Source organism: Miniopterus schreibersii (genome assembly GCF_964146895.1).
Source record: "Miniopterus schreibersii genome assembly, chromosome: 3".
In the NCBI taxonomy this organism is placed as follows: Eukaryota; Metazoa; Chordata; class Mammalia; order Chiroptera; family Miniopteridae; genus Miniopterus; species Miniopterus schreibersii.
In genome coordinates, this window is record NC_138103.1 from 74,329,557 (window position 1) to 74,344,269 (window position 14,713).

At 38.4% G+C, this 14,713-nt stretch overlaps 1 protein-coding gene and 1 pseudogene across 6 annotated transcripts in view; both read right to left on the bottom strand.

Annotated features, from left to right (window-relative positions):
• Window positions 1-14,713, bottom strand: part of KIF2A (kinesin family member 2A) — a 66,455-nt gene that overhangs the window by 43,922 nt on the left and 7,820 nt on the right. The gene's annotated exons all lie outside the window — the stretch shown is intronic.
• Window positions 1,061-1,726, bottom strand: LOC308554893 (glutathione S-transferase A4-like; annotated as a pseudogene). The gene has a single exon. The product of its transcript is annotated as a glutathione S-transferase A4-like (transcript).

The window sequence follows — 14,713 nt, forward strand, 5'->3', positions numbered from 1 at the left end:
TCAATTGTGTTCCCCAATCCCCCAAATTCATACGTTGAAGTCCTAAACCCCAAAGTGATGGTGTCTGGGAGGTAATTAGGCTTAGATGAGGTTATGAGGGTGGGGTCCTCAGGATGGGACTTGTGGCTTTATGAGGGGAAGAAGGAGATGCTGTCTCTACCATGTGAGGACAGAACGAGAAAATACCAGCTGTAAGACAGAAAGAAGGCTTTGACCAGGAAACCTAACAACTAGCACCCTGATCTTTGTTGAACTTTGCAGCGTCCAGAACTGGGAGAAATAAGTGTCTGCTGTTTAAACCACTCAGTCTATGGTACTTTGCTATTCAGCCCAGGGAGAGTAATACACCCTCTTTCAAATGGTAAAGGCCAATATCAGGCAATAGAAATATGAAGACAAACAGGGTACATTCCCTGCCCTGTGCCAAAATCTCAAACCCTGATTGCAATGTCACTACTTCCCCCAAGAATTTGTCATCACAATCTCTGCTCCACTCTACTTATGGAAGCTTATGACCGTAGTGTCTGAGCCAGAGAAATTTCTACTTCAATGCCTGGGCGATTTGGATTAAGAGAATAGATGATCCCTTTTTTTTTTGGTTAATTCTTTATTTTGGTCAATACCAACTGCATTCATTACTGCCATGGTTTAATAATAGCTTAGAGGAGAGATATTCACTAGATATTTGGTTGTTATTAGACCCTAAAAATTAGGAAGAACAGACCAGACAGGGTTTAGAATGGGATAGAGAGGAGAAGAGCTCAGGGGAGAACATGAGGTCCTGCCCATCCCTGCTATCAGGAAATTATCAGATCTAACTTAAATACCAGTCTCTCCAAAAAAGTCTTCAGAAAAAGGTCCCATAACAATTATTCAGTGAACAAAAATATGCCAATGTTTTTAGAAGAGATCTTCTTGACATGAAAGAACCAACTCAGGAATAACTATACAAAGCACCATGACAAAGCTAGAATCATGGCAGCCTGGCATCAACTAAGATACTATTGTAGACACAGCAATCTCTAGGGGCAAGTTCTCACTCACAGACCTATATGTGGTTTTATGGTATAAAGACGCTGTAGATGGTTCTCATGTAGATCTCATTGGGAGGAGGCTTCTTCTTGCTGCTATGTTCAGGAAATTTCCTAGTTGTAGGGACATTCCTCATTTTCACTGTGTCCTTCTGGAAATGAAGAAATGAAGACAGGATATTGGGAATCTCCTCCTCTAGAGCTAAATGGTCTGGAGTAGAACCATGTCTGCAAGGCACAGCTGATTAACCAATGAGGAACCTTTGTCCATGCTCCCTTAGAACCTTTTCAAACACGAGAAAGTATCAATAGCCTTCTGGGCCATGCTAACCACTTCCTTCTGTTGATCATCTGGTTTTAGGAAAAGGTGCATGATAATCAGTTCCAGTAGATCCAGCATCCCTTCCACATACACGTCAATCAGGGTTCTCTCCTTGAGGTCCTTGCCAGAGATTGTGCTTGTCTGCTAGGTAGCAGAGAATGCTTCAGGTCTGCACCAACTTCATCCCATCAATTTCAACCACTGGCACTTGTTGGAACAGCAAATGGTTACCATCCTACAACTTCTGCAACTGTTCTATTGTTTCTAAAAATTCTTCATCAAACTTGACTCCAGCCGCAGCTAAAACCCATCTTACAGTTTCCATCCAGCCTCTCCCATTCGCATAGCGAAGCTTGGGTTTCTTCTCTACCATGATGGTCTTTCAGGCTTTCTGGAATCTGCTAACAGCAGTCAGTCTCACAAAACACACTGAGAGCAGCCTGAAGCCTAGATGATCGCTGCTTTAAGCCCTTTAACCACCAGGGTAAAATGTGGAATAGCAAATTCAGTGTTGCTATACAAATAAAAGTAGAGCCATAGAAGCTCATTATGGAGAGAGAGGATCAAGTCAGATTATGAGTTTTGTTTTGCACATTTAAGTTTGAGGTATCCCCTAGATGTGTATTGGAGAGATTAATATCTCCATATACATAGTATATATCTGATATAACGAGGACCATCCAGGTTGAAAAGCTTGAGAACTATCAGCATATAGAACACACATTCTCACTGGGGTGCAAAAACTGATTCCTTGGAAAGGGAGGGCTTAGATATTACAATAGTTTGTGGCCCTCCAAAGGGCCATAGCACATAAATAAATACACAGTATATGTGATATTAAAATTTCATAGATCCATCAATAGATAAATAGACAAAGATACATATATATGTACATATACACAATGGGATAGTACTCAGCAATAAAAAAGAGAATGAAATCTTGCCGTTTACAACATGGATGGACCTAGAGGATATTAAGTGAAATCTGAAAAAACAAAATAAATGAATAAACAAAACAGAAACAGATCCAGATTATATACAGAACAAGCTGAAAGGGGAAGGGGTGGGGAATGGAAAAAAATAAAATACAAAATAAAATTTCATGAGAGGGTATAATTAGAAAAAAAGTGTTTAAAATGACTCTTTGAAGGGGGGGTGTCAATAATGAAAAGGGGTTTGAAAAACTAGACATAAATAGTATTTAAGGCAATGAAAGTGAATGTGATCGCCAAGAGAATGAGGGTAGAAGTCCTGATTTACAATGTATAGAGGTCAGGGAGATAAAGAGTTACCAGCACAGATCGAGAAGTTGCCAGAGTAAGAGAAGAAAAATCAAAAGAGTAGAGTCCTAGAAGCCAAGTAAAGAAGTTATTTCGAGGAAGAGAGTGAATTCACTTTGTGAAATGCTGTTAACAGATCAACTAAAATTTAACAGCAATGCCTAAAGGGGAAAGTGGAATCAAGGGGTTCTTTCTGTTTTGTTTTATTTAGATGAAAGAAATAATAACATTCCAGTATGTTGATGGAAATGATTCAATAAAGAAATATTGACGATGTAGCACAAAGGCAGAACAAATGAAGTGGTAACTTTGGGCAGTGAAAGGGGACACAGTCTAGTATACAAGTGGAGAACATCAGCCTAAAATAGGAAAAGAGTTTATCCATGGCAAAGTAAGGAAGGTAAGAGTTAGTTACAGATGCAGATACTGACTGGTACTTGGGTAGATGTGGTAGACTTGTAGAAGTTCTTTTCTGATTGCTTTTATTTCTCAGTGGTAAAATGACAAGCAAGGTCATCTGCTGAGAGTGTGGGTGAACAAAGAAACAAAGAATTTTACGACAGCAGTCAGGAAAGAGTAAATGGGCTAGAGACATGACTGCTCATTCAAGGAAAGTAGCCATGAATTTAAATTATAATCAGTCAGCATCATTATAACACCCCCCCAAACACACTCTAATCAATTTTAAACAATCTGGAAAGGGCAAGGGGGTTTGCAATACATAAAAGGAGTCATTTTATAAAATATATTAAAAAAGGGGGTTTTGCCAATCAAGAGGGAAGCAAGGTAGAGAAAGTATATAAGGCAGGGCTTATAAGGAAGCAAGAGAGGACATGAGGGGGTGTAAGGAACAAAAAATAGTAAGATTATACATCCTGGTGGAGTCAAAAGATTAGTGGAGTCAGGATACAAGAAGAAATATGCTGGAAAGGCAGAGTGGTAACTGAAAAATGGGATGCTTAAAACTAAGATTATGGAGACACGGCATGAAGATATCAGGATATAGTGAGCTAAGGCCAACGGCAAGATTAATGAAAGAAAGGAAGGAAAGGAGTTCAAAGCTCTGAAAGGCCAGGGAAATGGAAGGATAATCTATACATGAATGTTGCAATTACCAAGAAACATGATAGGAAAAGAGTAGGAGAGAATAAGTGAGTCAGGAGTTCTTTCTTTATTTTGGATATTAACCCCTTATCGAATGTATAACTTGCAAATATTTTCTCCCATTTCATAGGTTGCCTTTTCACTTTGATGACGGTTTCCTTTGCTGTGTAGAAGCTTTTTAGTTTCATGTAGCCTTGCTTATTTACTTTTGCTTTTGTTAACTAAACAGGATGAATTTTATATGAATTGTACCTCAATTAAAAAAAAAAGTAGCCTGGCCGGGCATGGCTCAGGGGTTGAGTGTCGACCAAGGATCCAGGCGATCAGGGTTCGATTCCTGGTCAGGGCACATGCCCGGGTTGTGGGCTTGATCAACGACTCACTCATCATTGATGTTTCTCTCTCTCCCTCTCCTTTCCTCTCTCTGAAATCAATAAAGATATAGTTAAAAAACAAAACAAAACAAAACAAAACAAAAAAACAGGAGGTCACAGTAACTAGAGAGAACACAGGGAAACAGAAAAGGACCAATGACAGAATTCTGGGGAATACCAAGGTTTCAGAGGTAGACAAAGAACAAGAATTTAGAAGATTAAAAACAGTTCAAGAAGTAGGAAGAGAACTCAAAGAACAATTTTTAAAAGCAGGAGGAGACAGATAAAAGGTACTATAATTGACAAAGAAAAATGTTCACCTTTATTAGTAATAATGCAAATTTAAAAAACAATTCATCATTTAGGCCTATGAAAAGTTTTTTTAAAAAACAACTTTACCGAGATATAATTCACATAACATACAATTTATCTATTTAAAGTATACAACTTAATGGTTTTTAGTATATTCACAGATATTTGCAACCATCACCACAGACATTTTTATAACATTTTAATCACCTCAAGAAGATACCCCCATCCTTTAACAATCATTCCCTGACTCACTCCAACTCCTCACCCCCACTGTAAGCAATCACTAATCTACTTTCTGTCTCTAGATTTACCTATTCTTGACATTTCACACAAATGCAATGAGATAACATGATCTTTTGGAACTGGCTTTCACTAAACATATTTTCAACATTTTTTTTAAAGTTTTTAAATCTTTATTGTTGAAAATATTACAGATGTCCCCCTTTTTCCCCCTGACTGATCCCCTCCACCCTGCATCCACCCCATCCCCAGGCCTTCGCCATACCAATGTCTGTGTCCATGGGCTATGCTTATAAACATGTAAGTTCTTTGATTAATCTCTCCCCACCCACTCCCCCTCCCCACCTTCCCTCTGAGATCCCTCAGTCTGTTCCATGCTTCTATGTCTCTGGATCCATTTTGTACATCAGTTTATTTTGTTTATTATATTCCACATATAAATGAGATCATGTGATACTTGTCTTTCTCTGACTGGCTTATTTCACTTAGCATAATACTTTCTAGTTCCCTCCATGGTGTCCCAAAGGATAAAAGAGCTGCCACCATCTTTATTTTTTAAAATCTTTATTATTTCAGAGACAGGAAAGGAGAGAGGGAGAGATAGAAACATCAATGATGAGAGTCACTGATCGGCTGCCTCCTGCACGCCCCCACTGGGGATTGAGCCCGCAATCCGGGCATGTGCCCTGACAGGGAATCGAACCCCAGTCGCCTGGATCCTAGGTCGACACTCAACCGCTGAGCCATGCCTGCCCGGGCACAGCCTTCTTCTTTACAACTGCACAGATTTCCATGGTGTAAATGTGCCATAGCTTTTTTTATCCATTCATCTACTGATGGGCACTTGGGCTGTTTCCAGATCTTAGCTATTGTAAATTGCGCTGCTATGAACATAGGGGTGCATAAGTTCTTTCTGACTGGTGTCTCAGGTTTCTTAGGATATAGTCCTAGAAGTGGGATCACTGGGTCAAATGGCAGGTCAATTTTTACTCTTTTGAGGAAACTCCATACTGTTTTCCACAGTGGCTACACCAGTCTGCATTCCCACCAACAGTGTACTAGGGTGCCCTTTTCTCCACACCCTCACCAGCACTTGTAGTTTGTTGATTTGTTGATGGAGCCATTCTGACAGGTGTGAGGAGATGCCTCACTGTGATTAGCAACTTTGAGCATTTTTTATGTCTCTTAGCCATCTGTATGTCCTCTTTGGAGAAGTGTCTATTTAGGTCCTTTGCCCATTTTTTAATTGGATTGTCTTCCGTTTGTTAATGTATATGAGTTCCTCATATATTTTGGATATTAACCCTTTATCAGATGTGTCATTGGCAAATATGTTCTCCCATACAGTGGGCTCCCTTTTTGTTTTGTTGATGGTTTCTTTTGCTGTGCAGCAGCTTTTTATTTTGATGTAGTTCCATTTTTTTATCCAGATGGGCGTCCCCTGATCTCACTCTCCAGAGCCCACAACCCCAGACTCTCCCCACACAGCTCCAGTCCACTCCACTCCCCCGCCACCGGAGCCCAAGGTGAGTGGCTGCACAGGAAACTTTGTGCGTTGGCTCTTTCAGAAGGTGCCTGCAGTTCCAGCTGCCTCTCCCTGGCAGACAGAAACCCAGCTGCTTTTCACAGCCGGATGTTATGTGGGCACCTTTCTCAGTTCTGGTGCTCTTGGATGGGAAGCCCAGCCTGGGGCTTAGGCCCCACAGTCCTCAGTGGGAATCCCCACAGCTGAAATCTTCCTCTGGACCTTCAGGTGCTGCCTGTGGGAGCCCGGCCAGCCCTCTGGCTCTGCACTTTCTACCAGTCTCTGTGCGGTCTCCACGTTTCCCCCTTGGTTATGAGGGTGCTCTCTAGCTCTCTTCAGTTGGTTTTCAGGATGGTTTATCTATGTTTTAGTTGTAAATACAGATTGGTCCCGGGAGAGTGTCAGTGTAGCTTCCACTCAGTCTGCCACCATCTTGGATCTCAACATTTTTCCATGTTGTAATATTGCATTAAGTTAATAAACTACAATTTTTCTATTCATTAGTTGATAGTAAGTGGACTCTTTCTGCCTTTTGGCTATTATGAATGTTATGAACATTACATACATGCTGTCATAAGAACAAATGTTTTCGTTTCTTTTGGGTATATTCCTAGGACACACTGTTGTTGTTTTGTATGTTAAAGACTTTATTTTCTTAGAGTATTTTTAGCCTAGGTAGGTATACAGCAAAACTGAGCAGAAGGTACAGAGATTTTCCATAAACTCTCTTGCCCCCACTCATGCATAGCCTCCCCATTATCAACAACCCCTACCTGGGTAGTATACTAATTACAACTGATGAACCTACACTGAAAAAGCCCATTATGGCTCATTCTTAGTTTGTACACTCTATAGGTTTGCAAAAGTATAATGACATGTACCCAATGTTATAGTATCATAAACAGTATTTTCACAATCCTAAAAAGTCTTTGTGCTCTGCCTATTCATCCCTTTCCCCACTCCCAAGTCCTTGAAAAGGTTTTTAAAAACATAAATTGTTAAAGATGTAGGACCTGGGTAATCTATTCATTGTTGGTGATAAGTTTACAATTCATTCAGTCAATATTCAATTAATGCTGCTAAATGCCAGGCACCATACTAAAAGCTAAGTTTATAGTAAAGAACCAAACAGACATGGTCTATGCCTTCCAAAAAAAAAACACACAAAAAAACACCTCACAGAAATAAATGTATACAGATGATCCCCAATTTATGATGGTCTGATATAGATTTTTTTGACTTTATGATGGTGCAAAAGCGATACATATTAAGTACAAACTGTACTTCGAATTTCGAATTTTTATCTTTTCCTGGTCTAGCGATGTGTAACATGATACTCTCATGAGGCTGGGCAGAGGCAGAGAGCCACAGCTCTGTCATGTTGCCAGTGTTTTTTAAATACTGTTTTGTGCTTTTGCAGGCCATCATGTATTTCTGCTGAGTAGAGAAAGGATATTACAGATGCTTTTTGATTTTTGATGGGGTTATGTCCCAGTAAGTGTTCAGAACACATTTAAGGTAAGTTAGGCTAAGCTATCATGTTCAGTAGGTTAGGTGTGTTAAATGTAAATATTTTAGACTTGCAATATTTTCAACTTATGATGTGTTTACTGGGATGTAACATCATCCTACACTGAGGAGCATCTGTACTTACAAAATGTGACATTTATTATGTTAATGTAAAGTGTGCTAAAAGAGAATAAGAGGAGAGATCAAACTTTGATATGAGAACCAGGAAAGGCCTCTCTGAACAAGTACAGAAATAATATTGAAGCTGAGAACTAAAACCAAAAATTTAGTCAGGGAGAGTGGGCAAGAAGAAAGTTTTAGGTGAAGGGCACAGTTTGTACAAAAGTTCTTAAGTGGGAAAGTCACTAAAAAAAGGCCAGTGAGCCCTGGCCGGTGGCTCAGTTGGTTGGAGTGTCATCCTGTGCACCAAAAAGTTGCAGGTTCGATTCCCAGCATATGGGAGGGAAACAATCGATATGTCTCTCTCTCCCCCTCCTCCTCTCTCTCTAAAAATTAATGAACATATCCTTCGGTGAGAATTAAAACAAAAACAAAAACAAAGAAAAAAAGGCCAGTGAGGCTAAACACTGGGAGAAAGGGGTAAGTGTGTGACATGAGACAGGAAAGGCAAGAACCTGATCACATAAGAGCGTTGAAAAGGTCATGTTAATTATGTTCCACCCTGGCCAGTGTGGCTTAGTTGGTTGGGTGTCGTCCTGTGCACTGAAAGCTTGCTGGTTTGATCCTTGTGTAGGAGGCAGCTGATTGATATCTCGCTCTCACATTGGTGTTTCTCTCTCTCTTTCTCTCTCTCTAAAAATCAATAAAAATTAAAAAAAGAATTATCTGTTCTATGTCCTCCAAAATCTTGATACACTGATAATCTTCCCTTGTTCTTTATTTTAAGTCTCTTCTCATTCCTCTGCCTTTTCCCTCTGCCTTTTCCCCTTCAACTACAAATGTGCTGATTTTATTTCTTTCCATTAATCAAAGAACAAATTATTAGGTGGCATAACTGTGCAATTTAAACTTCCACTTCCTCTATACAAATGAAAGCTCCATGAAGACAAAGAGTTTTGGTCCGTTTTGTTTTGTTTTCCATTGCTATATCCTCAATACCTAGTATATTGCCTAAAGTACTGAATACATATCAGTTGAATGAACACATAAATAATACACATACAGTACTCTCATCCAACCACCCTTCCAACAAAAGGCCGATGTTTTAAATAATTTTCTAGAATTAAGGAAATACAGAACAGTTAAAGACCAGAAACGTAACTGACTTTAAGAGATTAAGTTCATCGATTCTGGCCTCAATAATAAAGCAATCTACTTAAGTGAGTTAACCAACTACAAAATAATAGAAATATAGGGAAGTAATCATTAGCATAGTTTAACTGTGTTCCGAGTTTGAAAAATCCCAATCCATTAGTAAGGCTGTTCAAATTTATTAAGTTAAAAACTGTAATGTTTATTTTTCAAAAATTTTAAATTAAAAAAATCACTTTCTTCTCAATCAGATATAACACATGACTTCCTGTTTTTCTATACTGGCTATCAAAGCCAGAACTTAAAAGGTTTTCATTATAAATTAAACATGTTACCTTTTATGGGCCATTTAACTTCAGAAAAAAACATTATACAGGCACAGTATGAACTCCATAATCCAAGCTAGCAAATCTCAAAAACGTATGTTGCATATTGTGTGGACAAGGATATGAGGAAACAAGCACTTTTGCAGATAGTAAGGTAACATACTCTCTATGGAAGCCAACTGGCAAGATCTATCAAAATGAAAAATATACAATTCTCTGACCCAGTGATTCTACTAGAATTTTATCCTACATATTCATTTATGTAAGAAATGATAAAAATTCAAGATTATTAAATACAGTATTGACTGTATAGTAGGTACAGAATGAGCAAAATCTAAATTGTAGTATATTTAATCATTAATAAAATGCAGCTATGAGAAAGAATGAGGCTATTACTTATGCACTCAAAGGTTCTCCAAGATATTGTTATTATTAAATGAAAAAATTAAAAAGCACCTGTGTACAATATACCATCTATAGGGAAAAGGTATATGTTTACACCTATCTCTATTACATATTGATACACATACATAAACATACATTTGCTTAAAAATGCAAAACAAGCATCTGTGCACAAATATACAAGAACCTGGTAATAATGATATTTCTTAGGAGAAGAACCAGGTGGCTGGCGGGCAGGGGTAGAATAGAGACTTTTCAGTATATACTCTTTTGCAACTTTATTATTAGCCATGGGACTACACTGGTATTCAAAACAGGTAATTAAATTTAAAAACAAAGTTAAAAGTGTACATTACAAGCAATGACACATACCTTGCCATGCGATACTCTTGATGACCAGAGAATGAACACAAATCAATTTTCAGAATGTCAAAATTTGAATAGAGTGAAAGAGCAGAACAGATAGTTCATTTATGAAACAGCAGCACAAATAGTTCACGTAAATACATAGATTATTAAGCACGTAGAGGTCCTGTGCGAGGCATTGGGGATACAATGGAATTTGAGTCTAAACAGAGATTATCAAACTGATAATACAATCCTATAAGTGTTCTGACAGAGTAAACAGAGGAGATTCAGAGAACACAGAGCAGGGGAACCATCCTAATTTAAGAATCAAAGAAGGATTCTTAAACAGAGCGAAAAGGAGCAACAGCAGTTAGCTAGGTTAGGTAGAAGTGGAGTGTTCTAAAAAGAGTCCAGTGTGTCTGGAGTGCCTCATATAATGGCAAGAAGTGAGACAGGACAGGGAGGTCAAACTGTTTAGGGTTTAGAGTAAACTATGTTAGAGTTGGGCTTTATCCAAAGGACAACAGAGGCAGAGGAAGCAACCAAAATGTTTTAAGCAGGTGATCAGGGATCAAATTTATGTCTGAAAAGTTATTCTGAAAGAGCAATCTACCAAAAGTGGAGAGACCTATTAGGGATTTTTTGCAACAGTACAGGCAAGTTATAATGCCAGTCTGACCAAAGCTATAGTAGAGGGATGGAAAGTGTGGATTGAGGAAGTTAAATTAAGAGTACCTGATGATAGCATACAAGATTAAGAGAGAAAAAGGAGTCAAGGAAGACATCTAGGTTTATTTGGGCAATAAGGTGAAAGTGATGAGAGATACTGAAGAAGTAGATTTGGGGGAGTGGGTGATGGGTTCAATATTGGACATGCTGTATTTGAGGTATGTATGTGACATCCAAGAGGAGATAATTAATAATCCACTAGATATACAAAAAGTACATGTATGCAGACAGACTGGGCTGAACAGAAGCATTTAGTTCACCTAGAGAGAGAATGCTGTGTGAGAAGTACTTCAGGGTTAGGACCCAGCCCTGAAGAACACCAACATTTAGAGAATGGAGAGAGAAAGAAGTACCTACAAAGATTAAGAAGGAAAGGTCTGAGAGCAGGAGGAAAACAAAAGTTTTATTTACTTTTAGTTAAGAAATGGTTCTTAATGAAACCCAAAAGAGCACGTAAGGTTAGAAGTATTTTATGACTCTTGCCCGGCCGGGCGTGGCTCAGCAGTTCAGCATCGACCTAGGATCCAGGAGATAGAGGTTCCATTCCTGACCAGGGCACATGCCCAGGTTGTGAGCTCGATTCCCAGCAGGGGGCGTGCAGGAGGCAGCTGAGCAATGACTCTCTCATCACTGATGTTTCTCTCTCTCTCCCTCTCCCTGAAATCAATAAAGATACATTTTTTAAAAAAAGTACTGTATGGCTCTTAATAAAATGACACCCAAAGACCATACAAAGAAAATACACACACATACTCACACTGTTAAGGCCATGTTGTTTGCAGTCAACTCTCAATATCAGCTATAACTGGGGGGAAATAGTAAAAATGCAACCCATATACAATGCATCCCAAGAACAATTTCATACAAGAGTTTTGCAAAAATAAAGATCACTTAATCTAGACAGGCCCCAAATTCATCAATTATGCCAGAGGACTCTTAGCAAGTTGCTATATAATCTGTTATATTTTCCTGATAATATAGCTACTCATCTAATAAAAAGCATTCTTTCACTTGAGAGCATAAGTACTTGTCTACACTTTCAAAAGTCTTGTAAGCAAGGAGGGCCTAAACTTTGGCAATGGCAGAGAGACTGGAAAAGACAGAATTTCTTTTTCAAAATAAATTATAGAGCCACAGAGCACTTGCACTGAGTGAAACAGCTATTTGATATTCTGTTGTAACTGACATAGTAGCCTTTTTTACTAAAAAAAATCCTATATTAATTCCTTCAAAGGCATGAGATCAAGGGACACATAATGGTCATGCAGCAAATGCTAGTTAGATTAATAAAAACACTTGAAAGCAATCTATACCATGAAAATAAAGAAAAATGAAAGCATTACTTAATTAATATACTGACTTCTAATGTCTGGAACATCCATTCATAGTACACAAAGAATTCTAAAGAAAGTAAGAGTTCAGAGGACTTTAGAGGCAGACAATCTATGTTCTAATATATTTTCTACTTTATGGGTGACCCTCGACAAGTCAATTTCCTCCCTGTAAAAATGTAAGCAAGTTTGGACCAATAGTATTTCATCAGTGAGCTGTCTGTAGTTAAAGTCTAAGACTTACAAATTAGGGCCTCTAATTTGTCCCCATTTCCTAAAAATCATATAGGTAAATCACTATATCCACTTCTCTGTAGTAGTCCATAGTAAACTACAGGTTAAAATTTACACTTAAAAAAAACGGTAATGCTGTTTGCACTCCCAACATATTAGATTTCACGTGCATTTCTTCCAACAGGAATTTCCTAGAGTTTAACTAAAAGAGATTAACTCCTGTTTAAATTCAACCCTGGATATCAAGAATGAAGCTTCTGAATTATAAACTCAAATGTTCATGGGCCAAAGTAAAGAAATGGGGCTAAGGTTACTAAGCATATCTGAATCCTCTCACTGCACTACAGCTCATTTAAAAATTTTTCGTCAGCAAACCCTAAATTTCTCATTATCAACCAATAGACTAAACATAACAAAAATGAAAAAAAATTTACCTTAACTGCAACCTTATATAGTTGATTCTTTCTTAAAATATTACAAATTCTTAATTTGTCCATTATTTCAAGTGTAGCTCTGGCTTCTAACAACCTAAAGTTTGCATACCCCACTCCTTTAAAAACTAGATTTATTTTTTTTAGAGCAGTTTTAAGTTCACAGCAAAATTGGGCAGATGGTACAGAGACTTCCCATATATCTCCTGGCCCCACATACTCATAGCCTCCCATAGTATCAACATCCCACACTGGGAACACTTGTTACAATTAATGAACCCACAATGGCACATCATTAATATCCAAAGTCCCTAGTTTACATTAGGGTTCACTCTTGGTGTTGTATCTTCTTTGGGTTTTAAAAAATGCGTAACATGTATCCACCATTATGGTATCATACAGAATAATTTCACCACCCTAAAAATCCACTGTGCTCTGTTTGCTGTCCCTCACTTACCCCCTCCTAAGTCCTAAATTGCAAATAGCACTTAAGAGATTCTAAATGCTGAAATGACATTCAGAATCTTGAGGACGAAAATGGAAGACAAAAGCCAGGGCAGAAAAAAATAGGCCAAAAATAAGAGCAAAGGAATGTTAAAAGAGAATAGCTGCATTTCAAGAATCAAAACATGCCATCCCTTAAAGAGCTGAAGCCAGTTCCTTTAAGTACTGTTTGTTGTTTTATTAAAAATATATCTTTATTGATTTCAGAGAGAGGAAGGGAGAGGGAGAGAGAGAGAGAAACATCAACGACGAGAGTCTCGTCACTGATTGGCTGCCTCCTGCATGCCCTCGACTGGGGATAGAGCCCACAACCTGGGCATGTGTTCTGACGGGGAATTGAACCTCGATCTCCTGGATCCTAGGTCGATGCTCAACCGCTGAGCCATGCCAGGCCGGGCTAAGTACTGTTTTTCCTTTCCATTCCCTTCCAGGAATTCTGAGAGCGTAATACACTATAACTGAGTCTTCTTAAGCAGACAAAACAGGTGGCTATAGTTTAAGTAAATTCCTCATCTACATATAAACATTTACTGGTAGTGACTCATACCTTAAATTCACTTACTTTTAAGATATTACTGGCAAAAATTATAAACAGTGAGAGCTGGGTGCTCTTTGATATTACACTGTACGCAGGATCTACAGCCCTCTACACTGTATTCATGAATAGGATTAGCTTGATTAAACAGAACTGAAGAGACTTTATAACCTACACTCAGACTCTCCAAATGTTAAGTCCATTCCTTTCAACACATCTGTCCCTCATTCAGCATAAGGGATATATCATCATATAGTATCAATTCTTTTTGCAGTGTTCTGTATCTCATCAGTTCCTTAATCGTTGGTCACCCTCCTAGACTGATGCGATCTTATTCTTGCTAGCTCTCATTTTCAGTACTACTCTCCCTCTAATCTATCTCTAAGCACTAGCTAACTCGTATTACTGCTTTTAGGAGATTAAGTGCTAAAGTAGTTTCCAAGTGTCCTAGAAATTAATTCCAAGATGCCTTACCTTTGTTTCCAAGTCTTCAATAAGGTGCCCTAGATTACCTCTCCTTCCTTATTTTCCTCATCTACCACCCTCCGTCTGACTGTTTTAAACACCCTTTACCTGACAAGCCCTCCATTTCCAGCTCGGGCATCTCCCAACATGTGCACATGCATGAAATGCCTCCTTCCCTCCAAGGAATCTACTGGTCATCTTCCTCCCACCATTTAAACTTCACTCTCTATGAAGTCTTGTGAGATCACTGTTAGGAGTTCCTACTTTTTCTAAAAAAACTGGGTTAGGACCTTGGGTGCACACTGGAATCACCAGTATATGAGTTGTTTTAAAATAAAATACTAATGTCAGGGTTCCTTATTAGACCAATTAAAACAATCTCTAGGCAAAGGACTCAAATATTGGTATTGATAGGTGGGGAGTTGTTTATGTTGTTTTT